The following is a 26003-nucleotide window of genomic DNA, read 5'->3' on the forward strand; positions in this document are numbered from 1 at the left end:
CTCATTCAAGCTCTCATCCTATCCCGTCTGGACTACTGCATCAGCCTTCTCTCTGATCTCCCATCCTCGTGTCTCTCTCCACTTCAATCCATACTTCATGCTGCTGCCCGGATTATCTTTGTCCAGAAACGCTCTGGGCATATCATTCCCCTCCTCAAAAATCTCCAGTGGCTACCAATCAATCTGCGCATCAGGCAGAAACTCCTCACCCTGGGCTTCAAGGCTGTCCATCACCTCGCCCCCTCCTACCTCACCTCCCTTCTCTCCTGCTACTGCCCAGTCCGCACCCTCCGCTCCTCCACCGCTGATCTCCTCACCGTACCTCGCTCTCGCCTGTCCCGCCATCGACCCCCGGCCCACGTCATCCGCCGGGCCTGGAATGCCCTCCCTCTGCCCATCCGCGAAGCTAACTCTCTTCCTCCCTTCAAGGCCCTGCTGAGAGCTCACCTCCTCCAGGAGGCCTTCCCAGACTGAGCCCCTTCCTTCCTCTCCCCCTCGTCCCCCTCACCATCCCCCCATCTTACCTCCCTCCCTTCCCCACAGCACCTGTATATATGTATATATGTTTGTACGTATTTTTTTGACTCTATTTATTTATTTATTTAATTTATTTGTACATATCTATTCTATTTATTTTATTTTGTTAGTATGTTTGGTCTCTGTCTCCCCCTTTTAGACTGTGAGCCCACTGTTGGGTAGGGACTGTCTCTATATGTTGCCAATTTGTACTTCCCAAGCGCTTAGTACAGTGCTCTGCACATAGTAAGCGCTCAATAAATACGATTGATGATGATGATGATAGAGCATGGGCCTGAAAGTCAAAAAGGACCTGGGTTCTAATCACTTGTCTGCTGGGTGTTCTTGGGCCAGTCAGTTAACTTCTTTGTGCCTTAGCTACCTCATCTGTAAAACAGGGATTAAGACTAGGAGCCCTATGTGGGACAGGGATTGTGTCCAAACTGATTAGCTTGTATCTTCCCCAGTGCTTAGTATAGTTTGTGCTTGGCACATAGTAAGTGCTCAACAAATACCATTAAAAAAAAAGTTGGCCACAGTCCCTGTCCCACGTGGGGCTCACAGTCTAAATAGGAAGGAGAACAGATTCTAAACCTCCACTTTACAGTTGAGGAAACTGAGGCACAAAGAAGTGAAGTGAGTTGCCCAGGGCCACCCAGCGGAGTCCAGGTACTCTACCTCCCAGGACTATGTTCTTTCTAGTAGACTATCCTGCTTCTCACTACTAGGCCACGCTGCTTTTCAGCTGCTGTCGACCAGGAACTGATCCACAACCAGAAACTAAAGGTTTAGTTTCTGGTTTCAAGGGCCAATCCCTTGAGTCAGTCACTTCCCTTGCTGTTGAGGAATCCATTTTTGGTGGCAAAAGAGTAATCTTGGCCTTTGGGTACCTAGTTTCATGTAAATAACAATCGATGTTCCTTGTATGAATTTAATTCCAATTCAAGAACTTTCCATTTTTGTCAAAGCAGGGGCCAGAAAGGTCTCAACCTAGAAGAACTTGTTCAGATGAGCACAGGTCTCTGATTTAATCATTTATTATAGTGAAGGTGAATTTAAAACTTGTTCTAAGCCACAAGTTTTGCAGATGAGGGAACTGAGGCTCAGATAAATTGTGACTTGCCACACAGCAGACAAGTGGCGGAGTTCGGATTAAAACCCAGGTCCTCAGATTCCACTAGACACTGTTGCTTCCCAAAAGCCAAGTCAGATAAACTCAGTTGTGGGGGGAGACAATGTTCTATTCTGTTAAGAAGTAACAATAACCACAACTCTTAGACCAACTAGGTTATGGAAGTAGGGACAGTTATTCCAACAACTTGCATTTCTCTGGCTAGGATGTGATGGTGGTGTTGTAATATTATTATGCATCAGGCACTGTACTAAGCACTGGGGTGGTTACAGGCAAATTGGGTTGGACACAATCCCTGTCTCACGTGGTGTTCATGGTCCTAATCCCCATTTAACAGATGAGGTCACGGAGACCTAGGGAAGTTCAAAGGCTTGCCCAAGGTCACATAGCAGATGAGTGCCAGGACTGAGATTAGAACCTATGTGCTCTGATTTCCAGGCCTATGCTTTCTCTCTTAGGTCTCGCTCTAGACAAGAGGGAGTCGGTTGAAAGTGAAGTCAGTGATTAAGCAGCTTAGCAATGGCTTAGTGAGGAGTGAGATGAAGAGAGCCTGTATGCAACCTTGAGGGGAGCAGAATGGTCATATCTGGGGAAAAATTGGCAGGGCTTAGCAGCTGGTGAAGGAGCATGGGCGTGAGAGTCAGAAGGACCTGGTTTCAAACCCTGACTCTGCCTCGTGTGCTGTGTGACCTTGGTCAAGCCACTTAACTTCTCTGTGCCTCAGTTACTTCATCTGTAAAATATGAATTAAGACTGTGAGCCCGACGTGGAACATGGGCAGTGTCCACCCCAATTAGCTTGTATCTACCCCACTGCTTAGAACAGTGCCTGGCACATAGTAAGTGCTAACAAATACCATTAAAAAAAAAGAGTACAAGGTAATTCAAAGATTGTGAATGTGTGGGACAGGGAAGGGACCATTGTTAACAGTGATGGGAAGGTTAAGAGGAAGGAAGGAATTGAGGGAAGATGAAGTTAAGTATTTGACAGGTACAGTGCTCTGCATGCAATAAACACTCAATAAATACCATTGATGATGATGAGAAGAGGTAAACTACCCAAATCAGTTTACTTTTACCTTTTTTGGGCCACTCTAGGGAAACCTGATGAAGGAAATGATTGAGGACAGGAAGCACATGCCTTGCTTCTGTTCTGCTCACGCAAGTGCTTGGCACTTAGCTCTTGAAGCAGTGTAGCTTAGTGGAAAGAGCATGGGCTTGGGAGTCAGAGGTCAAGGCATCTAATCCTGGCCCCTCTGCCACTTGTCAGCTGTGTGGCTTTGGGCAAGTCACTTAAGTTCTCTGAGCCTCAGTTACCTCATCTGTAAAATGGGGATTAAGACTGTAAGCCCCACGTGGGACAACCTGATAACCTTGTATCTTCCCCAGAGCTTAGAACAGTGCTTGGCACATAGTAAGTGCTTAACAAACACTATTATTATTATTATTATTACAATGCTTTCCCCCTCAGTCAGCGCTCAATAAATGCTACCGATTGAGAATGGCTAAAAATGAAGTTAGGGGTTTGATTTATCCAGGGGAATCATTTATTGGTAGGAGTGCATGATTAAAAGTATAAGTTGAAGGTATCTGAAGGTAATTAAAGGAAGAAGAGAAAGTAGGAGGTTAGTGAAAGTGACATTAACACAGAAAGATTTTTAGGCCTTCTGTCTTGAGGACAAAATTTACAGTCCGAGGTTATGTGGAGCTCTCCAAGCAGTAACACATCTAGGTTATCACTTTATGGTATTACAGCCACAAAAGTCATCACCATCTGTTATTCTGTATGCACAATATGTTATATTCTCTTTGCCTTGTGTCTGTCTTAGCTGGGCAAACCTTTTCCTCTAAAGTTGGAGTTATACAATATGTTCTATTTAAACAAACAGCAGAATTAGGAGCCTGAAGATATTCCTTTTAGTCCTGCCCCATCCATCTCATTGGCTCAGGAAAAAAAGCAGTAATAAAAAGTAATGAATGAGAAATTGTTCCTGAACCCCACTCTGGTACTTGACTACTGTGTGACCTTGGGCAAGTCACTTCACTTCTCTGTGCCTCAGTTACCTCAGCTGTAAAATGGAGATGAAGACTGTGAGCCCCGTGCAAGGCAGAGATTGTGTCCAACCCGGCTATCTTATATCTAGCCCAACACTTAGTAAAGTGTCGGGCTCATGGTAAGTGCTTAAAAAAATACCATTAAAAAAAAAACCCGCCCCAAAGGCACAACACTTGTTTTTTTGAGTGAGCAGTTGTATCATCCTGACAGCTTATCCTTTTTTCTGTAATTGACAATCCAAGGAGAAGGGGAGAGTTTTTTGTATTGCTTTGGTAAATGAAAATACGTCCTGTAATTAAATGTTCGGATCATGTTTTCTGATTTCTCAGGGCTTGATAAGTTTGGTCATTGGATGAGTGCAATTTAACTACTTGTGGGTCAGTAGTCCCTAGAAAGAGGCCCGTGTATTCCCGTTCTTGTGCTGGCTTAGTTTGGGAAAGCTTGGCTCTGCTCTCTTCTCCATTCTTGACTCATCAAGTGATTGCCACATTTCCACAGCTGAGGGAGCACAACCTTTTTCTAGGGAAAACCGCCAGCCTGACATAAGTAATACCTCAGGCGCACTGCCAATACCCAGTCCTCATTCTGCTCGAGCTGCCCAAGCACGGCTCCGCATAACTGTTCATTTAGTCTTCCAAAATAGCTGAATTTTCTTGGCTATCTTTGAAGCTTTTGTTGAGAACTGGTCTTCTGCATCCCTTTCTCATTCCTTTGGCTTCTCCCTGCCTGCTTGCCCAGGCACAAACTTCACCTCGCTCTTGTGCTGTGGGGAGAGAGGATTGATCGGAAAAGGCTCCATCATTGTCTGGGCCCTAAGATGGCTGACAGGAGTCTTCTCCCCCATCCCACTTCACAGACAAGCCCCTTCCCTAGACTGTAATCTCTGTGGCCAGAGAACGGGTCTACCAACTCTGCTGTAGAGTACTACCCCAATTGCTTAGTACAGTGCTCTGCACTCAGTAAGCGCTCAATAAATACCATTGATTGATTCCCTCTTCCAGTCTATGAGAAATTTAGATTCCTCCCTCTTGTCCGTTTTCATTGGTGGCTGCTCTATCCAAGGGATCTGCTTTTTAATCAATTGATCAATGGTATTTATTGAGTGCCTACTATGTGCAGAACATTGTACTAAGCATTTGGGAGAGTACAGTACAGCAGAATTAGCAGACAAATTCCCTGCTCATAACGAGCTTACAGTCTATAAGATGTCCTCCTCCGCTTTCAGAGGGACCCAAACCCACTCCCCTCCCCAAACCTCACACACTGGTCCTCCCCTCTATTCCATGGTAAAATCCACTCAGATGACTCAATCAGTTGTATTTATGAAACATTTACTGTGTGCAGAGCACAGTACTAAGCGATTGGGAGAGAACACTATGACAATATTGTCAATTGAATACACTCAAATATGCACCCCAACCCATTTTTAATCACTTTGAGTTCCTCTGGTTGGCAACTCCACACCCTTCCCTTGCTGGCCATTCATTCATTCATTCAATCATATTTATTGAGCACTTACTGTGTGCAAAGAACTGTATTCAGCTCTTGGGAGAGCACAATATAACAATAAACAGACACATTCCCTGCCCACAACGAGCTTACAGACCCTCAGCTTGCAAGCCTGGCTTCTGCAATGGAGTTCTCTCTGACTTCCAAGGCTCCTATATAATAGACTGAGTAATACATTAGAGTGTAAGCTCCTTATAGGTAGGGAACCCATCACTTCTCTGGGTCATACCTCCTTGAGTGCTCAGTACAGTGCATTGTGCCTACTGAGTGCCCAATAAATCCTGTAACCATTACTATACACTCAAAATTTTTAAAAATCCAGATGGATCAGGATTATGCACTGAAGTATTTCTATCACATTTTTTCCATCTATTTTCCTACCAGCAAAGTCCTACCATATGTGTTTTTATCTTTGATAAAAGCTAAGCAATTTCAAATTATTTTGGGGGAAATGTTAGCAATCCTTCTGGCTTGTTTCTGACCTTCCAACACTGTGTATTTAAGGGCTCACCTCCACCTATATAAAGTAAGATAAACTGGAAAAAGTCTCCCTTTGGCAGATTAGTCTAAGGTAGTGAACAATCAAGTCAGTTCTGAGGGCTGTATATATAATTGAGCCTAGCTAAAATGATGATGATCATCATTAACAGCCTTGGCTGAGTGTAGAGTACTGTACCTCTCTGAGTCTCCTATTGTTGCAGGTGCCAACTACACACTCGTGTATTTTTTTAATGGTATTTGCTAAGCACTTATTATGTGTCAAGCACTGTTCTAGGCACTGGAGTAGATATACCAGTTAATTAGGTTGGACATAGTCCCTGACCACATAGGGCTCACAGTCTAAGTAGGAGGAATTATGCTCAAAATCATTCGTAGACCTCTGTACATATCTTACATACCCTGTGTCTTGAAACACTTTTCCTACTTCTTTATCTCTGTAAATTATTTTAGTTCTTATCTCCCCTGTTAGATTCTAAGATGCTTTAGGGCAAGAATCATGACTACTAATTCCAGTGTGCTCTCCCAGATGCTTAGTACAGTGCTCTGTCCACTGCAGGCACTCAGTGAATACCAATGATTAATTGCACGCAGGCACTCAAACCATTTGTTCCAATAGTGTGACTCTCCAAAACCAAGAAAGCACTCATTGTCAGACGAATGTGCCCTAATCTTCTAACAGTGCCCTAACCAAAATGAATAGTGAAAACTCATCTTCTGATAGAATGGACTAGAGCTGGACTATCAGCTCATTGTGGGCAGGGAATGTGTCTACCAGCCATTGGATTGGACCTTCCCAATTGTACCCAGTAAACTCTCAATAAATACCACAGATTGATTAATGATTACAAGTTAGAGACATTCAAGAGGAAAAGAAGAAATAATCCCTGCCCCTGAACAGCTTGCACACACAAATGACCAATTAATTATGCATTAGGGAAAAGCGTGAGAGTGGAGATAAAAATGGTAAATGCAATAAGAAGTTAATTCAGTAAATAATCTGAGTTTTACAGTAGAGAATGAGGATCACATGACCAGAAAGAATTGGGTGGAGTCAGGAGATTGGGGAATAGGTCAGAGAATACCTCTTGGAAGAAGTCTATCTTGCCGCCAAGCTCTCACCCATGTCCTGCCTCTGGCCTGGAACGCCCTCCCTCCTCATATCCGACAGACCACAATTCTCTCAAAACCTTCAAAACTTTATTAAAGGCATATCTCCGCCAAGAGGCCTTCCCCGACTAAGCCCTCACTTCTTCTTCTCCCACTCCCTTCCGTGTCATCCTTGCACTTGGATTTGCATCCTTTATTCACCCCGTCCTCAGCCCCATAGCACTTATGTACATATCTGTAATGTATTTATTTATATTAAAGTCTGCCTCCCCCTCTAGACTATCAGCTCTTTGTGGGCAGGGAACATGTCTATCAACTGTTATATTGTACTCTCCCAAGTGCTTAGTATAGTGCTCTGTGCACAGCAAGTGCTTAATAAATATATTATTTTTTTTTTTTTGGAGAGATGCAAACTTAGGTAATGATAAGCCCTGAAGAAATTAAGAAGGAAGAGAGTTGAATGCTGGGGCACAGTGCTGGTTGGAAAGAGTGGAGGTGGAACTGAGATGGGAGAGCAATAAGTCTCAGGTACAATTAGGAAGCTAGGAAGCTGCCTTCCCATTCATTCATTCAATCGTATTTATTGAGTGCTTACTGTGTGCAGAGCACTGTACTAAGCGCTTGGGAAGTACAAGTTGGCAACATAGAGAGACGGTCCCTACCCAACAGTCTAGAAGGGGGAGACAGAGAACAAAACAAAACATATTAACAAAATAAAATAATGAGAATGAATATGTACAAATAAAATAGAGTAATAAATATGTACAAACATATATACATATATACAGGTACTGTATGTGGAGAGGCACAAAAGATGTGTGAAAATAGAGGGAGAAAGATTTTAGCATGGAAAAAGAAGGCTGGGAAAACCAGAAGGCATTTGGGTGGAGGGAAGGTGATGATGATGATGATGGTATTTGTTAAGCGCTATCTATTTTCCAAGCACTGCTCTAAGCACTGGGGTAGATGCAAGGTAATCAGGTTGTCCCACATGGGGCTCACAGTTTTAATCCTCATTTTACAGACAAGATAATTGAGGCACAGAGAAGTTAAGTGGCAGAGTTAAGGTCACACAGAAAGACAAGTGGCAGACCTGGGATTAGAACCTACTTCCTCTGGAAGGAAGGGGGGAAAGGCAAGTGTAGGTGAGCAGGGGGACTCTGTCTCGACCTGTGAAGGAAGAAGAAACAAGCAAAAGGTTATTGGTCTCTCTCACCACCCGTTGAAGCTGGCAGATCCTATATACAAGTGACGCTGATGGTGGTGATTGCTCTCCTGCATGTGGGAATGTCTAAAATGACTGATGTGTAAGCAACAGTCCCTTTCACACACTGCACATGAAAATCTTGCCATCTTGTTGTATGCCTTCAGTTGCTATTTGTGGCACCTGGCGCTCTTTCCCTGATGCCTTTGAGACTCATTGGCTGCCTGGAGCGTGTAGTCAAGAGAGCCACTGCCATTTCAACACACACACAAGCACACACCACCCACCCATTTTTGCCCCTGCTGGTCTTTGGTTTCACTCACACATGCAGACCCAGAAGCGAAATCTGCGCTGGGCTGAAAGGGAGAGAGGGATGGAGCTGAAAGTAAATGGGGAGAAAAAGGGGTGGGCCCAGAGTTAGCCTGGTGGGGCTGGGTCTGATCTTGTCTTCACCCCAACACTTAGCAGAGTGCTTAGCCCGCAATATGTGCTTAGAAGTACTATTAGGAAGATGATGATGATTGTTTAAGGGAACTGAGGCTGATGTGACCAGAGAAAGGAAGATTGAGAGGGTGGGGGCTGAGAGAACTAGATTCATTAATTCATTCATTAGGTTGTATTTATTGAGTGCTTACTGTGTAATAAGCAGTGGACTAAACATTTACGAGAGTATAATACAACAAAGTCTCTACAACAAACAGCAACAACAACAAATACAAATACAGCAAACACTTAGGAGAGTACAATACAACAATAAACTGACACATTCCCTGCCCACAGTGAGCTTACAGTCTAGAGGGGGAGACAGACATTAATATAAAGAAATAAATTACAGGTATGTATAAATGCTGTGGGGCTGGGATGAACAAAGGGAGCAAGTCAGGACGATGCAGAAGAGAGTGGGAGAAGAGAAAAGGAGGGCATAATCAGGGAAGGCCTCTTGGAGGAGATGTGCCTTCGATAAGGCTTTGAAGCGGGTAGGGGGAGAGTAATTGTCTGTCGGATATGAGGGAGGGCGTTCCAGGCCAGAGGCGGAACATGGGTGAGAAGTTTGTGGTGAGATAGGCGAGATTAACGCACAGTGAGAAGGTTAACAGAGAAGCGAAGTGTGCTGGCTGGGTTGTAATAGGAGAGTAACAAGGTGAGGAAGAAGGGGGCAAGGTGACTGACTGCTTTAAAGCCAGGCGTGAGGAGTTTTTGTTTGGGTGGGCGACCACTGGATTTTCTTGAGGAGTGGGGAAATGTGCCCTGAACGTTTCTGTAGAAAAAAGATCCGGGCAGTAGAGTGAAGTAAAATTGGAGTGGGGAGAGACAGGAGGCAGGGAGGTCAGATGCTTGGCAGTGACAAAGTTGATGATGATGATGGCTTACTATGTGCCAAGCACTGTTCTAAGCACTGGGGGAGATACAAGGTAATCAGGTTGTCCCACGTAGGGCTCACAGTCTTAATCCCCATTTTACAGATGTGTTAACAGAGGCACAGAGAAGTTAAGTGATTTGCCCAAAGTTACACAGCTGCAGGGGGCAATGGGAGGAAATAAAATGATCAGAGTGAAGCTGTAAATTGTGAAGGAATAGGAGGATTCCTTTTGGTTAGAGACTTTAGGTAAATTGGAGTACACCAGTTCTCCTCTAATGCAGACTTGTGACTGTAAGCTCGTTATAGGCAGGGAACATGTCTGCCAATTCTGTAGTATTCATTCATTCCATCGTATTTATTGAGCACTTACTGTGTACAGAGCACTGTACTAAGCACTTGGAAAGTACAGTACAGCAATAGAGACAGTCTCTGCCCACAACAGGCTTACAGTCTAAAGGGGGGGAAACAGACATCAAAACAAGTAAACAGGCATCAATTTAAATAGAATTATAGATATATACATAAGTGCTGTGGGGTGGGGGGGAGAGCAAAAGGAGCAAGTCAAGGTGACGCTGAAGAGAGGGGGAGCTGAGGAAAAAGGGGGCTTAGTCTGGGAAGTCGTCTTGGAAGAGGTGCACCTTCAGTAGGGCCTTGAAGTGGGGGAAGAGTGATTGTTCGGCGGATTTGAGCAAAGAGGGCGTTCCTGGCCAGGGGTAGGACGTGGGCCAGGGTTCGATGGTGGGACAGGCGAGATCGAGGCACTCAATGTAATGAAAAGCATTTTGAATAGGATAAAAACCAGATTCAGGCTTAGCACCAGAGGAGTGGAGCGTGCGGGCTGGGATGTAGAAGGAGAGAAGGGAGGTGAGGTAAGAAGGGGCAAGGTGATGGAGAGCTTTGAAGACAATAGTGAGTTTTTATTTGATACAGAGGTTGATAGGCAACCACTGGAGATTTTTGAGGAAGGGGGTGACATGCCCTGAACGTTTGTAGTTGATACTGTATTCTCCCAAGTGCTTAGTACAGTGCTCTGCACATGGTAAGCTCTCAAAAAATGCCGTTGATTGATTGCATTTTTGCAGACCCTCCGTTAAGGCCCCACTTGTGTCTGATACCAAGCAGCTACTCTCCCAGACACAAACCCTGTCCAAAAAGCCTCGCGTTGTTGAGCAAACATCTCCTAATTCCCCACCAGCGTGCTAGTCCCAAACGCAGGTCAAGAATGCAAATTCTATAAGCTCATTGTAGGCAAGAAGTATGCCTGTTTATTTTTATCTTGTATTCTCCCAGGTACAGTGCTCTGCACCCAGTAAGTGCTCAATAAATACGATTAAACGAACAGTATGAAGCTGAATCCACAGAGTGCCAGGGTTGGCAAATATCCAGTGTGATAATTGCCCTTCGTACTGGAAGAAGACGCTTCTGGCGTCCCCCTATAGGGTGTGGGTGGCTGAAGAGGCCAGTGTGGGACCCACTGTCTCAGCCCCACTGGGCACCCAAAAAAGGCCACCTTTCATTACGGGGTCGAGGACACGTGCATCGTGTTGAAGAAACAGTTAATAGCATTCTGCCCTTTTCATTCTCGTTTGAAAACGTGGGTAAGACCACATCACCAGGGAAGTTGTCTTTAACCAGGAAACGCGCTTACCGTTGGCCCTCCTGTTGATGTAGCCCAACACCATGCTGGTTTTGAAAATAACCGCATCAAAGTACTCACTAGCCATAGTCGTCCACTTATCGCCAATTTTGTCTACGCTCCCCTCCCCTGTTTTGGACAAGTCACTTAATTTCTCTGGGCCTCAGTTACCTCGTCTGTAAAATGGGGATGAAGACTATGAGCCCATGTAGCTTCCTCTAGACTGTAAGCTCATTAGGGTCAGGGAACATATCTGTTTATTGTTGTATTGTACTCCCCCAAGTGCTTAGTACAGCACTCAATAAATGTGATTGAATGAATTAGCTTGTATCCATCCCAGTCCGTAGTACAGTTCCTGGCACATAGTAAGTGCTTAACAAATACCATTAAAATTTTATTTAAAACCACACCTACTGAAGAGTAATAATAATATTTGTGGTACTTGTTAATTAATTCATTCATTCAATCGTATTTATTGAGCGCTTACTGTGTGCAGAGCACTATACTAAGCACTTGGGAAGTACAAGTTGGCAACATACAGAGATGGTCCCGACCCAACAGTGGGCTCACAGTCTAGAAGCGGGAGACAGAGAACAAAACAAAATATATTAACAAAATAAAATAAATAGAGTGAATATGTACAAGTAAAATAAACAAATAGAGCTTAAATAGAGAATAGAGCTTTAATAGAGAATAAATAAGCGCTTATTAAATGCCAAGCACTGTACTAAGTTACTTATCACTGGGGTGGATATAAGTTAATAACAAGAAAAGGCCCAGAATGATGACTTTCTGGCCTGTGAGTTCTTGGAAGCCTAAAGCCCCACCCCTTAAGATCCCTGTGTCTTTTTTTCACCCCCAGGCTCAAAATGAATCTACGGGCTGAAATTAGCCGGCAGGCACCTCAAAAAGGCTGAAGAGAGTCTGGCTAGGCCGTTGCCGTCTGCTCACATCCAGGTGACTAAGAAAAATCCAACATAACCAAATCCTCCAATGGCCCAGCAACTATATTTTTGTTCCCCCTGAGCCTCTCGAGAGGGCACTTGGTGGAAAAATTGGGCACAGAGGCAACGCTATGATATCCTTGAGTTGTATTCAGCCTTAAAGTAGTTGGAAAGGCATTTCGTGCCTGGGTGTGCCACCCGGTATCCAGCTGTATTTCTTACCCTGCATCATGATGCTATCCTGGTGCTTTCCCCTTCCATGATGAGGAAGTGATGTATTTATAGCCAGCGATCATCAGATCCTCTGTATTGCAACATGATTCCACTGTGCCAGGACAAGAGGGCTTTAAAAGAAAGGGAAAAATAACTTGTCATTGAAAATAGTTTGGTGCCTTTCAAACCGGCCTGACTTTGCTGCCGCCCATTTTGGGAGGAAGAGCTGGAGGCCAGCTGTGGGGCTGGAGCGGGGCTGTAGAAAGACTTGTCACTGGGTTAGGACAAGTCACACTGAGGCTGCAGGTGACTTTGTGATGCAGTTGTGTGGCATAAACCTACAGCACCTCAGCAGTGCATTGGCAGGCTCTGCTAAGCTCTGAGGTGCTCTGGGAAAACCTTGCGAGGGAGAAATGGATGTGAGTCTTGAGAGCTCAATTTGAGAATAATAAACCCAAAGTCCTCTCTTTCCCCATCCCGTTCCTGCCTTAAGCCTTCAGCCGTCTTCTCTCCCATCGTACCTTGCCTTGGAGAAGGTCATAATCAAGCTTAGAACTCCTGAGTAAAGACTTCCACCAGCCTGGATTTCCCAAGCCTCTTGTCTAACCTCTCCCTGATGATCTGCTCGTGGTTCTAGACAACGTGGCCTAGTGGAAAGAGGATGGGTCTGGGAGGCAGAGGACCTGGCTTCTAACCCTGGCTCTGCCACTTTTCTGCTGTGTCACCTTGGTCAGCAAGTCACTTTTCTTCTCTGGGCCTCCTTTTCCTCATCAGTAAAAAGGGGGTTAATTCCTACTCCCCCTACTTAGACGGTTTGCCCCATGTGGGTCACGGACTGTGTCCAACCTGAATATCTTGTGCCAACCCCAGTGCATAGTCCAGTGCTTGGCACATAGTCAGCACCTAACAAAGACTATTATTACTATTATTCTAATCTATGTTCAAAAAACCGCAAAAGACTGGGGGCTTACTGTAGCTCTGAGCTTCTTGCAATTTTTTTCTCCCTTTTTCTTTAGTAATAATAATAATGATAATGGTATTTGTTAAGCGCTTACTATGTGCCAAGCACTGGGGTGGATAAAGGGTTATCAGGTTGTCCCACGTGGGGTTCACAGTCTTAATCCCCATTTTACAGATGAGGTAACTGAAGCACAGAGAAATGAAATGACTTGCCCAAAGTCACACAGCTGACAAGTGGCAGAGCCAGGATTAGAACCCCTGACCCCTGACTCTCAAGCCCGTGCTCTTTCCACTAAGCCGTGCTGCTTTTCTGTATTCTTTGTAGGTTTTTTATGAACTCTGTAATGAAAAGCATTTTGAATAGGATGAAAACCAGATTCAGGCTTTTTGTAGAGGGAAAGAGGAAAAAGATCCTGACTTGTTGTTAGAGGCTAGTTTGAGATGAAAAGGATGAGGCCATTCCTCCCTCTCCATTCTTCTCCCCATGGCCCTTTCTCCAAATTTGGACTGAAGGGCCTTTAGTACCTCCCTGTCAGTTTTTGGGGCAGGGTGGCTAACTGTGGGTAATGCAGCTGTTGAAGCTGGATGGGCGAGCCAGAAATGGAGTGGTGAGCTGGAGGCTGTACTTGCAGCTCTGAAGCTGGGCAGGAAGCTCATCATCAATCAGTCAATCAATCAGTCAGTGGTATTTATTGAGTGTTTTTTATGTGCAGAGCACTTGGGAGAATACAGTACAACAGAATTAGCAGACATACTCCCTGCCCATAACAAATTTACAGTCCAGAGGTGGAGACAGACATTAATATGAATATAATTATTAAAAATCAAGTGGTGTTACTTTTTTAGTTTTATGGTATTTAAGCGCTTACTATGTGCCAGGTGCTGTTCTAAGTGCTGGAAAAGATAAGGGGTAGTCAAGATGGACACAGTCCATGTCCCACCTGGGGCTCACAGTCTTAATACTCATTTTACCGATGAGGGAACTGAGGCCCAGAGGAGTGAAGTGACTTGCCCAAGGTCACAGCAGATAAATGGCAGAGCCAGGATTAGAATGCGGGTCCTTCTGGCTCCCAGGCCCATACTCTGTCCCCTAGACCACACGGCTTTATCGAGCACTTACTGTGTGCAGAGCACTGGACTAAGCGCTTGGCAGAGTACAAGAGTTGATAGACACGTTCACCAACCTCAGTGAGCTTACAGTCAAGAGAAACTCAATTCTGCCCTGCTGGGTTTGGATGTGGGGTGGGGATGCCTTGCCCTGTTGAGTCTAGGGCAGAGGCAGGATTGTTTTACCCCCTCTCGGTCCTAGAGCAAGGAGTCTTCTCACCTCTGCCAAGCTCCAGGCTCAGTGCAGAGGCTTTATTTATTGCCAGGTTGGGGGCTTCTAGCTATCAGTCAACCAATAGTATTTATTGAGCTCTTTCTGTGTGCAGAGCACTGTACTAAGCACTTGGGAGAATAAAGTATAATGGAGTTGGTAGACAGAATCTCTGCCCTCATGGAGCTTACAGTCAACAGTGTGCAGAACACTGTACTGAGCGCTTGGGAAAGTACAGTACTGCCCCTGATAGCCATAACCTCTCAAGGCCCTACCCCAGCATGCCACTTCACCTCCTTGAAAGCTTGGTCCAAATCTGCCCCCATGTCACAAGGAAAAGTTAGAAGCAGTGTGGCCTAGCACGGCCTGGGAGTCAGAAGGACCTGGGTTCTAATCCCGGCTCTGCCACTTGTCTCTTGTGTGACCTTGGGCAAGTTATGTCCCTTCTCTGGGCCTCATTTACTTCATCTGTAAAATGGGGATTTGGAATGTTTGCCCCATGGGGTACATGGTCTGGGTCCAACCTTGTATTTACCTCAGTGCTTAGTAGTGCCTGACATATAGTAAGTTGCTTAACAAATACCATAAAAAAAAGGTTGGTAGTATCTATGCATCCTCTATGGCGGAGGTGACCAAGCTGTGGCTGAGGAGCCCTGACGGCTTTTCTTCCCATGCCTGTGGCTTATGGAGTCACTGCTCTGGTCTTCTCAGTGGCAGATCTTCCAGGGTGGGCAGGGGGCCACGCCCTGCCCCACCCCCCATCCCCGCTCCCTGCCAGCCTTGTCCTTCAACACCATCTTCCTTCCTCCCTTCCCCTATCACCCTTTTGGTCTGTGGTTCTCAGCCATTTTAGGTTTTGGGTTTGTGACTGTTCGGTTGGTGAGGCTTTGCCACTCCTGCCTCCTGCTCTGAAAGTGGGCCTCCCAGGGGGAACCACTCAACTCCCAGGGGTGTCCTGCAACCTCTGGAATCCTTACCTAGCCAAGAAAATGGGCAGGAATTCCTGGAGCCAAGAGGAGAGGGAAAAGCGAAGAAAGAAAGAAGCAGACATTCCTTACCATTGGCTTTAAAGCCCCCGATCACCTCACCCTCTCCTACTTTACCTCATTGATCTCCTACTTCAGCCCAGCCTGCACACTTCGCTTCTGTAGCACCGGCTTGCTCACTGTGCCTGCCCCGATCTCGTCTATCTTGCCGCCGACCCCTTTCCCCTGTCTTCCCTCTGGTCTGGAATTTCCCCCCCCCTCCATGTATGCCACACCACCAGTCTCCCCCCCCACCTTCAAAACCTTATTAAGGTCACATCTCCAAGAGGCCTTCCCCAATTTAAGCCCTCTTTTTCCCGACTCCTTCTCCCTTCTGCGTTGTCTACGCGCTTGGATCTGTGACCTTTAAACACTGATATTCACTCCACCCTCAGCCCCACAGGACTTATGTACATATCCGTAATTTATTTGTTATATTTATATCTGTCTCCCGCTCTAGACTGTAGTCTCCTTGTGGACAGAGAATGTAACCACCAATTCTGTTTTATTGAACTCTCCCAAGCACTTAGTTCAGTGCTCTGTAGACCCTCAAATACTATTGATTGATCGATTGAAAGATAGGAAAATGCGGAGATTACCAGTTCAACGCAGAGATCTTCGACTCTTAGTATGTGTTATTGTTGTAGCATACTTTCCCAGGCACTTAGTACAGTGCTCTGTGCACAGCACTCAATAAATATGATTGAATGAATGAAAAAAGACATGGCCTTCTCTTGTAGTCAGACCCTCTCTGGTTCCCGCTTTCATTCAATCATATTTATTGAGCACTTACTGTGTTCAGAGCACTGTACTAAGCGCTTATCACTGTACTTCAAACTCCACAGCCTGACATGACCCAAACTAGCTTGACCCAGACATGACTGCTGGTCCAGGCAGGGACAAGCTGTATTCTCCCATTCTGGCCGATTCCTGAGGGCAACAGTACCAAAATTGTTTTACTATCCTCTCCCAAGTGCTTAGCAAACAGCAAGTGCCCAATAAATACTATTGATTGATCAATTTCCAGCATGGTGGTGCCACTGATGGTTTGGAATAGAGGGGTTCAGAGACTTTTGCTGCTGATACTAGACTGATTCCCTACTGCCCCACTTTCTATGGTATTTGTTAAGCTCTTACTTGATGTTTGCACTGTTCCAAGCCCTGGTGTAGACACAAGTAAATTAGGTTCATTCATTCATTCAAACATATTTATTGAGCACTTACTGTGTGCAGAGCACTGTACCAAACACCAATCGGCAACATATAGAGACGGTCCCTACCCAACAACGGGTTCACAGTCTAGAAGGTTGGGCACAGTCCCTGTACTGTGTGGATCTCACAGTCTAAGTAGGAGGGAGGATAGCAGAACTGAGGCACAGAGAAGTGAAGTGATTTGCCCAGGGTCAGACATCAAGCAATTGGCAGAGCCAGGATTAGAACCCAGGTCCTCTGAACTCCCAGGCCCTTACTGTTTCCACTAGACCAGTCTGCCTCTCCTTTGGGGTAGATTGTAAACTCCATGTGGGCAGGGATTGTCTGGCCTTCAATTGTAGTCTCCCAAGTGCTCTGCACTCAGTAAATGTCACTGATTGATTGATAGCCTCACCTCCCTCCCATTTACCATCTGGCAGGTGGACCAACAACAAAGTGTGGAGAGCAGTCCTTCCACCAGCACTGAGGTATTATTGCAGAATCGGACCTGCCGCAAACTGAAACAGCAGCTCAAAGGGCCAGGCAGAGCTGGAGGCAAGGAATACAGCAGCGTGGCCTAGTGGATAGCACGGGCTTGGGACTCAGAAGGGCATGGATTCTAACCACTTGTCTACTGGGTGACCTTGGGCAAGTCACTTCACTTCCTCTGTTGCCTCAGTTACCTCATCTATAAAATGGGGATTAAGACTGTGAGCCCCATATAGGACAGGGACTGTGTCCAAGCCAATCACCTTGTATCTACCCCAGAGCTTAATAATAATAATAATAATAATGATAATAATAATAATAATGGTATTTGTCAAGCCAAGCACTGTTCTAAGCGCTGGGGGAGGATACGAGATAATCAGGTTGTCCCACATGAGGCTCACAGTCTTAATCCCCATTTAACAGATGAGGTAACTGAGGCACAGAGAAGTTAAGTGATTTGCCCAAAGTCACACAGCTGACAAGTGGCGGAGCCGGGAATAGAACCCACGACCTCTGACTCCAAAGCCCGTGCTCTTTCCACTGAGCCATGCTGCTTACAGTGCTAGGGACATAGTAAGTGCTTAACAAACACCATAGATATTATTATATCTGTAAAATGGGGATTAAGACTGTGAGCCTCATGTGGGACAACCTGATTACCTTGTATCAACCCCAGTGCTTAGAACAGTGCTTGGCACATAGTAAGTGCTTAACAAATACTATTATTATTATTATTATTATTATTATTATTATTATTATTATTACTATCATCATTAGAAACACTTTAAGGACACAGTAGAGTCCAGGCTCATTTGATGCCTCAGAGCCTTGAACTGCTGGGAGTCAAGTGGCGGGCAGACCTGACTGGTCTGGGGCAATCTGGGACTCTGGAGCTGGCTGGTTCCCTCCCTCCTTACTTCCCTTCCTCCCTCTCTCAGCGGGATGAGGTTTAGGAAAGATTGTGATATCTGGAGGGAGAATCAGAAACAGGGCTGGGTGCTGCAAAATGCAAAGGCAACAGCCCAGCGAAGGATGTTTATATGCCCACAGTCTGGAAACCATTGTGCCACACCCATCTGCATACATGGATAAAATCTCACCTCTATAGAGTCTTGAAACTTGAAAGACAGCTAAATACACCTTCATTAGCAGGGAATTAGTGAGGTCTTTGGATTCTGTGGTTCTGAAATGACTGTTGAGGCTGGCTGGGCAGTTTATTCTGGTCAGCCTTACTCTCCCCTAAGAGGGAGGGGAAGGAGGAGGAGAAGGAGGTAGAAAACGACCTCCACCCCACCACCTAGATCTCAGGCCCCCCCCCCCACCCCTTGCAGTCAATCAGCCAACAATAGTATTTACTTAGTGTTTACTTTTTGCAGAGCTTTATACTAAAGCCTTGGGAAAGTACAATACAATAGAGTTTGGTAGACACCACGGCTGCCCACAAGGAGCTTACACATTAGAGGGGGGAAATAAACAGAGGCAGATATTAAAGTAGATAAGGATTTGGACATAAGTGCTGTGGGGCTGGAGGTGGCATTATGAATTTCAGAGTGTTTAAGGGGTACAGGCCCAAGTGCACAGGTGACCCAGAAGGAAGGGAGAATAGGGTGGGAAAATGAAGTGTTCGTGAAGGAAGGCCTCTTGGAGGAGTTGTGGTTTTAGTAGGGCTTTGATGAGGAGAGTGGTGATCTGTCAGGCATGGGAAGCAGCATGGCTTAGTGGCTAGAACACCGGCCTGGGACTCAGAAGGTCATGGGTTCTAATTCTGGCTCTGCCGCTTGTCTGCTGTGTGGCCTTGGACAAGTCACTTCATTTCTCTGAGCCTCAGTTCCCTCATCTGTAAAATGGGGATTAAGACTGTGAGCCCCATATTGGACAGGGACTGTGTCCAACACAAATTGCTTATATTCACCCCAGCATTTAGTACAGTGCCTGGCGAATAGTCAGCGCTTAACAAATACCGCAGTTGTTATTATAAAGGCAAAGGGAGTTCCAAACCAGACGGAAGGTGTGGGCAGGGGGTTGGCAGTGAGACAGATAAATCATGAAACTTCTTTGGGGAACTGGAGTAGCCAGCCTCTTGTCTCGGCTGTGTGGCCTAAAATTGCCTTAACTTTAGCCAACAAGGATGTTGTCTTGGAGGAACAGGAGGGAAAGAGAACGTTAGGAGAGGCAGGGAAGGACGGGTGGGAGGAGGCGAGAGCAATGTAGAGGAGGAATCTGATTTCTATTTCAAAAGCTGGTAGATTTGGTTGAAACCTTTAAAAATTCTTTTCACCTAAGGGGGACTAACGTAAAATTCCAGAGGGATTTAGCTCATTTGTGTAAAGGGATTCTGGAATGGCAGCTTTACTCAGCCCCTGGTGGTGAGGGCTCTTCACCTCCCCCACAAGTCTTAGGCCATGTGGGGGATGAAAAGAGGGTGGAGCAGGAGGATGGGGTGAAAGGAGCCTGGTGTCTGTTCTTACCCTACAGTCCAGACCTCTGCCCTGAATAATAATAATTATTAATAATAATAATGATGGTATTTGTTAAGCTCTTTGTGCCAGGCACTGTACTAAGCGCTAGGGTGGATACAAACAAATTGAGTTGGAAACAGTCCCTGTCCCATGTGGGGCTCACAGTCTCAATCCCCATTATACAGATGAGGTAATTGAGGCGCAAAGAAGTGAAGTGACTTGCCCATGGTCACACAGCAGACAAGTGGCGTAGTCAGGATTAGAACCTATGACCTTCTGACTCACCGGCCCATGCTCTATCCACCATGCATACTGCTTCTGAGTCTCCCTTTTCCCCACATCTCCCAGTTCCCTTCATCCCCATAGGCAGGACAAGCATGCCCTCTGCTCCTCCCTTGCCCCCTCAGCGCAGTTCAGCTCTGTGTTCCCAGATGCTCCCCGAAGGCTGTCCCCAGCCCCCCACCTTGAAGCAGCCCCAGCCCTCTCGGGAGTCCTGCTGGTGGCTGACCAGCCGGCCGGCCGATCGACCCATCACAGCCCGCGCCTGTGCCAAGGTCTCAAGACAGGACTGGAGCTGCGCTGGAGCTGAGACGGCTCCTTGGCTCATATGTACCGGGGCGGCCCAGCCTAGCCCCAGGCTGCTCAGCCCTGGCCAAACCAAACCCCGACCGAACAAGACCGGGAATGCCAGCTCTGAGTCTCCTACCGGTGCCCCTTTCCAGACCTTCCCGGCCTACTTCAACCCCTGCTGGCATGCCAACTTGTTATGTACCGTTCCGCTCATTCTTTTTTTAAAAAATGGTAATGATTAAGCCCGAGCCTGTTCTACCATCCCATCCTCCTCATCCACTTTTTTTGTGTTTTGGATGGTATTTAAGCCCTTACTGTGTGGCAGGCACTGTGCTAAGTGTTGGGTTAGATAATAATAATAATAGTAATGATGGCATTTGTTAAGCACTTACTATGTGCCAAGCACTGTTCTAGGCACTTGTACATGCTAATTCTTTCATTGTCGTATTTACTGAGCACTTAGGGTGTGCAGAGCACTGTACTAAGTGCTTGGGAAGTACAAATCAGCAACATATAGAGAATGTCCCTACCCAACAACGGGATCACAGTCTAGAAGGGGAAATTAGGTTGGACACAGTCCATGTTCCACTTGGGGCTCACACTCTTAATCCTCATTTTACAGATGAGGTAACTGAGGCCCAGAGAAGTGAAACGACTTGCCCAAAGTCACACAGCAGACAAGTGGCGGAGCTGGGATTAGAACCCAGGTCCTTCTGACTCTCAGGCCTGTGCTCCATTCCTTGACCTTTAACTGTGCAGTCCATTAAGCACTGACTATGTGCCAAGCACTGTCCTGAGTGCTGGGGTAGACACAATAGAGGAGGATTGTGGCATACCTAAGCAAAAGAGCACGTGCCCAGGGGTCAGAAGACCTGTGTTCTAATCCTGGCTCTGCCCCGTTGCCTACTGGTTAATCTTGGGCAAGTCATTTAGCTTCTCTGTGTCTCTGTTCCCTCATCGGCTAAATGGGGATTCAGTGCCTGTTCTCCCTCCTACTTAGATTGTGAGCCCCATATGGGACAGGGACTGTGCCTGACCTGATGGCATTTTATCTACTCCAGTGTTTAGTACAGGGTCTGGCACATAGTAAGGTTTTAACACATTTCAAAATTATTGTTATCATCAGAGCAGACACTGCCCCTGTCCCATTTGGGACCCTCAGTCTTGGTTTCCTGTGGGTTACTGTTTGCAGGTAAATAGTGCAACATGTCCCATGGTTTTAAAAAAGCAGTTTTAAAAAAGCAGCCTCCATATCCCCTCTAGACTGTAAACTCGTTGTGGGTGGGAAATATGTCTGTTATGTTGTTATATTGTATTCTCTTAAGCGCTTAGTCCAGTGCTCTGTACACAGTAAGCGCTCAATAAATAAGAGTAACTGGCTGACTGTGATTTTTTTATGGTATTGGTTACGTGCTTACTATATGCCAGGCACTATTGTAACCACTGGAGTAGATACAAAGTAATCAGGTTGGACACAGTCCCTAACCCATATGGGGCTCACAGTCTTAATCCCCATTTTACAGATGAGGTAACTGAGGCACAGAGAAGTGAAGTAATATGATTAAGTAAGAAAATGCTTCCAGAGTGCCAAAGAGTGATGTGAACAAATGGATCTGGAATCCAGTTAAAAGGTTCATCCTGTCCCATTTCTGCCTCTCCACACTCTGGTGACATTGTCTCTTTGCCCATGGCAAGACGTACCTGACTTTCCTTGGAAGAAGTACTGGAATGTGAGATTTGAGCATTAGAATTTGCAAACTGCAGGCAATTACTCCTCCCCCCGCCTCCCTAGCCTCCTTGGGAAGCATGAAGCTCTGAGTTTTAATTTGTATTTTAAAACACTTGGAGACTTGCCCACAAAGACACGAGATGGGAAGGGAAAAGTAACAAAACACTGTGCCTGTTTCCTGTCCAGAGCAAGCTGAGCTTTTAAATTTTGTGACCTTTGTCTCTTGCTTAGTGACTGACATTCAAAAGCCTTACACAAGCTTTATGTCCAGGTCACTGCCCTCCCCAATCCCATTAATGTGTAAATAGGGGGAGGGCAAACTGTTCTGATCTGTCAGCCTGTAGCATCCTGGGAGGCTTTTGTGTCCCCTGGAATGCTTTCCTTCGCTAACTCAGTGAGGAGCTCCAGTTCTAAACCCAAGGCCCTCTTAACATTTGGAAACAGCATTATCAGGCTGGAAACAGGTCAAAAGGGTGCTGCCTACAAAACGGCAATCATAATTCCTCAGGGAACCACCTGAGATCTGGGTGTTCACCCCTCCCCACTTCCTCTTTTCTCTCTTTTCCTGCCTCCTACAATCAATGGTATTCCTCACTTCCTTCTCTCACCTACCCCTTCTCCCTCTTCTCACTCCTGCTGTGTCTTCTCTGTCCCCCTTTTTTCCGTCTCATCTCTCCCCCCTCCCCCCGCCTCCTTCTGTCTCTTCCAGTCTTGTTGTTGTAGTCAAAGAACATGTGTGTCAACTCTGTTATAATGTACTCTTGTCAACTGTGTGACCCTGAGCATGCCTTTTAACTTCCTTGGGTCTCAGTTATCCCCTCTGTAGAAAGGGGATTAAGACTGTGAGCCCCATGTGGGATAGGGACTGTGTCCAACCTAATTAGCTTGTATCTACCCCAGCACTTAGAGTGCTTGACAAATAGTAAGCGCTTAACAAATACTCTCCTTATTATTATTAGTCTCCCAAGCGCTTAGTTCAGTGCTCTGCACACAGTGCTCAATAAAAACGATTAATGGAGTCTCTCTCCTCCCTTCCTTCTGCCTCATCTCTCCCTACTTCCCTCTGACTTTGCTCTCTCTTCCCTTCCCTCAGTTTCTTCTCTTTCCCCCTTCCATTTTTCTACCTCCCCCTTCCTTCCATTTCTTCTCGCTCCCCCTTCCCTCCATTTCTTCTCACTCCCCCTTCCCTCCATTTCTTCTCGTTCCCCCTTCCCTCCATTTCTTCTCGCTCCCCCTTCCCTCCATTTCTTCTCGCTCCCCCTTCCCTCCATTTCTTCTCTCTCCCCCTTCCCTCCATTTCTTCTCTCCCCCTTCCCTCCATTTCTTCTCTCCCCCTTCCCTCCATTTCTTCTGTCTCCCCCTTCCCTCCATTTCTTCTCTCTCCCCCTTCCCTCCATTTCTTCTCTCTCCCCCTACCTTCCACCCTTTCTCTCTCTCTTTTTCTCTGTCTCCCTCCCTCTCTTCCCTTCCTTCCTCCTCTTCTTTATCCCCCCTCCCTCCCTGCTTATATTTTGCCAAGCACTTAATAGGGGACCATTCACTCTGTAGGTGCTCAATAAAGGCCATTGATTGATAGCTGTCACTTTGCGCTTCCCTCTGGTGCCGGCGGGTCTGCTGGGAGCATGTGGAATGTCCCAACGTTCCCCCATAACCATGAACTGCAGTGATTCACAGTGCCGCATTGCTCAATTGCCCAGTGCCTAAGTCAGGTGATGGCTTCTTTGCTCTGTTTCTGCTGAGCAATTATTTCCTATTCTTTTTCTGCCTTCATCTCCACCACATACAGCCTGAGGTCAGTTCCTGGTGTTTTGTCTCCCATCCTGCCTGGATCTGGATGTGACCACGGTCTGAGATTTACTACCATCCCTCAGACTTAAGACTTTTTTCAATCACTGACTCTTCTGTTTTCCTCTCGGGGCAGGGCTGCATCCTCCAACCCCACTCAAGTTTCCCTCCTGAAGCAGAATCCAGTCATTGCAACCGATTAAAAAAAATCCACAATTGCCTTTGATGGGGATAATTAATGCACTGACGATCCAGTTGCCAATCAATTTAATCACTAATTGCCCAAGTCATTTCCCAACTGGGTTTTCCAGTCCTTCCGCATCTCTTGTTTTTTGGGGTTTTTTTTCTCCTCCTCTTGTCCTTTGGCTGTAAAGGTCTCCTAGGAGCTTGCTTGACCCCCTACTCTTAGTCCTTCCTATCCCAGCTTCTTATGGAGCTCCACCTTTCTAGAATTTCACAGTAAAGAATCAATCAATCAATCAATCATATTTATTGAGCACTTACTGTGTGTAGAGCACTGTACTAAGTGCTTGGGAAGTACAAGTTGGCAACACATAGAGACGGTCCCTACCCAACAGTGGGTTCACAGTCTAGAAGGGGGAGACAGAGAACAAAACAAAACATATTAACAAAATAAAATAAATAGAATAGATATGTACAAGTAAAATAGAGTAATAAATACGTACAAACATATATACATATATACCAAATAATGCAGTTAGCCTCATCAACACCCTCTCATCTTTCTGTACATGTGCTAGCCTTGGTGTCCTTTGTTCTCTATTCAATACTGAATTTTCAGCCTATGTTTTCCCTACTCTTCAAGAACCTCCAATGGTTGCCCATCCACTTCTGCAACAAACAGAAGTTCCTCACCATTGGCTTTAAAACACTGTCACCTTGCCCCCTCCTACCTCACCTTGCTGCTTTCCTACTACAACCCAGACCACATACTTCGCTCCTCTAATGCCGACCTACTTACTGTACCTCCTCCATCTCTTCTATCTCACTGCCAACCTCTCGCCCACGTCTGCCTCTGACCTGGAACACCCTCCCTTTTCATATCCGACAGATGATCACCCTCCCCACCTTCAAAGTCTTACTGAAGGCACATCTCCTCCAAGAGGCGTTCCCAAACTAGGCTCTCATTTCCTCTTCTCCCACTCCCTTGTGCGTCTCAGTTGGATTTGCTCCCTTTATTCCATTCTCCCTCAGTCCCACAGTACTTATGTACATATCCATAATTTATTTATATTAATGTCTGTTTCCCCCTCTAGACTGTAAGCTTGTTGTGAGCAGGGAATGTGTCTACCAATTCTGTTATATTGTATTCCACCAAGAGCTTAGTACAGTGCTCTGCACACAGTAAATGCTCAATAAGTAAGATTGACTGATAAACCCATCCGCCATCTCTAGCATATATGTGCTTATTTATACTCTTCTTCAGCACTTTTAGAATATATGTTTATTCAGTTATTTATTTTTGATTACCCTACTTGTAAATGTTTTATGTTGGCCTTCCCTGTTAAATGAAAGCTGCTTGTGGGCAGAGATAGCTTACTTTTTTTTTAAATGGTATTTGTTAAGCACGTACTATGTGCCAGGCAATGTACTAAGTGCTGGGGTAGATACAAGCTAATAATCAGGTTGGACACGGTCCCAGTCGGTCCCACATAGGGCTCACAATCTTTTCCCATTTTACAGGTGAGGTCACTGATCCAGAGAAGTAAAGTGAAGTGACTTTCCCAAGCTCACACAGCAGACATGTTGCTGAGCCTGATTCCCAGGCCTAAGCTCTATCGACTAGGCCATGCTGCTTCTCTTCTTTGCTTGTACTTCTTTGTTTTGCACTTACCAAGTGCTTAGTACAGCACATTGCTCCCAGTGGGTGCTCAGTAAACACTTACTATTACTCCCACCTCAGTCTCCCTCTGTGGCAGAGAAACAGCCATGGAGAGAAGCAGCAGTGAGAAAGAGCCAGGGCCTGGGAATCAGAGGACCTGGGTTCTAATCCTGGCTCTGCCACTTGCCTGCTGTGTGACCTTGGGCAAATCATTTCACTTCTCAGTGCCTCAGTTTCCTCATCTGCAAGATGGGGATTCATTGTGTGTTCTTTCTCCTACATTGACTGTGAGCCCATGTGGGACAGGGAGCTCTGTCTGACCCGATTCCCAGCATGTAGTACAGTGTTTGGCACATAGTAAACACTTAACAGATGCCACAGTTATTTACCAACAGGACATCTTGACTTCGCTAAGGCTTTTGAATTCACCTGCCTCCTGGGAAAATACAGTCAAGCT

At 45.9% G+C, this 26003-nt stretch overlaps 1 protein-coding gene across 2 annotated transcripts in view; it reads left to right on the top strand.

Moving 5' to 3' along the window:
* PRDM10 (PR/SET domain 10) overlaps positions 1-26003 on the top strand; it is a 122548-nt gene that overhangs the window by 23040 nt on the left and 73505 nt on the right. The window lies entirely within an intron of this gene.

The sequence above is a fragment of the Tachyglossus aculeatus genome, chromosome 11 (assembly GCF_015852505.1).
Source record: "Tachyglossus aculeatus isolate mTacAcu1 chromosome 11, mTacAcu1.pri, whole genome shotgun sequence".
In the NCBI taxonomy this organism is placed as follows: domain Eukaryota; kingdom Metazoa; phylum Chordata; class Mammalia; order Monotremata; family Tachyglossidae; genus Tachyglossus; species Tachyglossus aculeatus.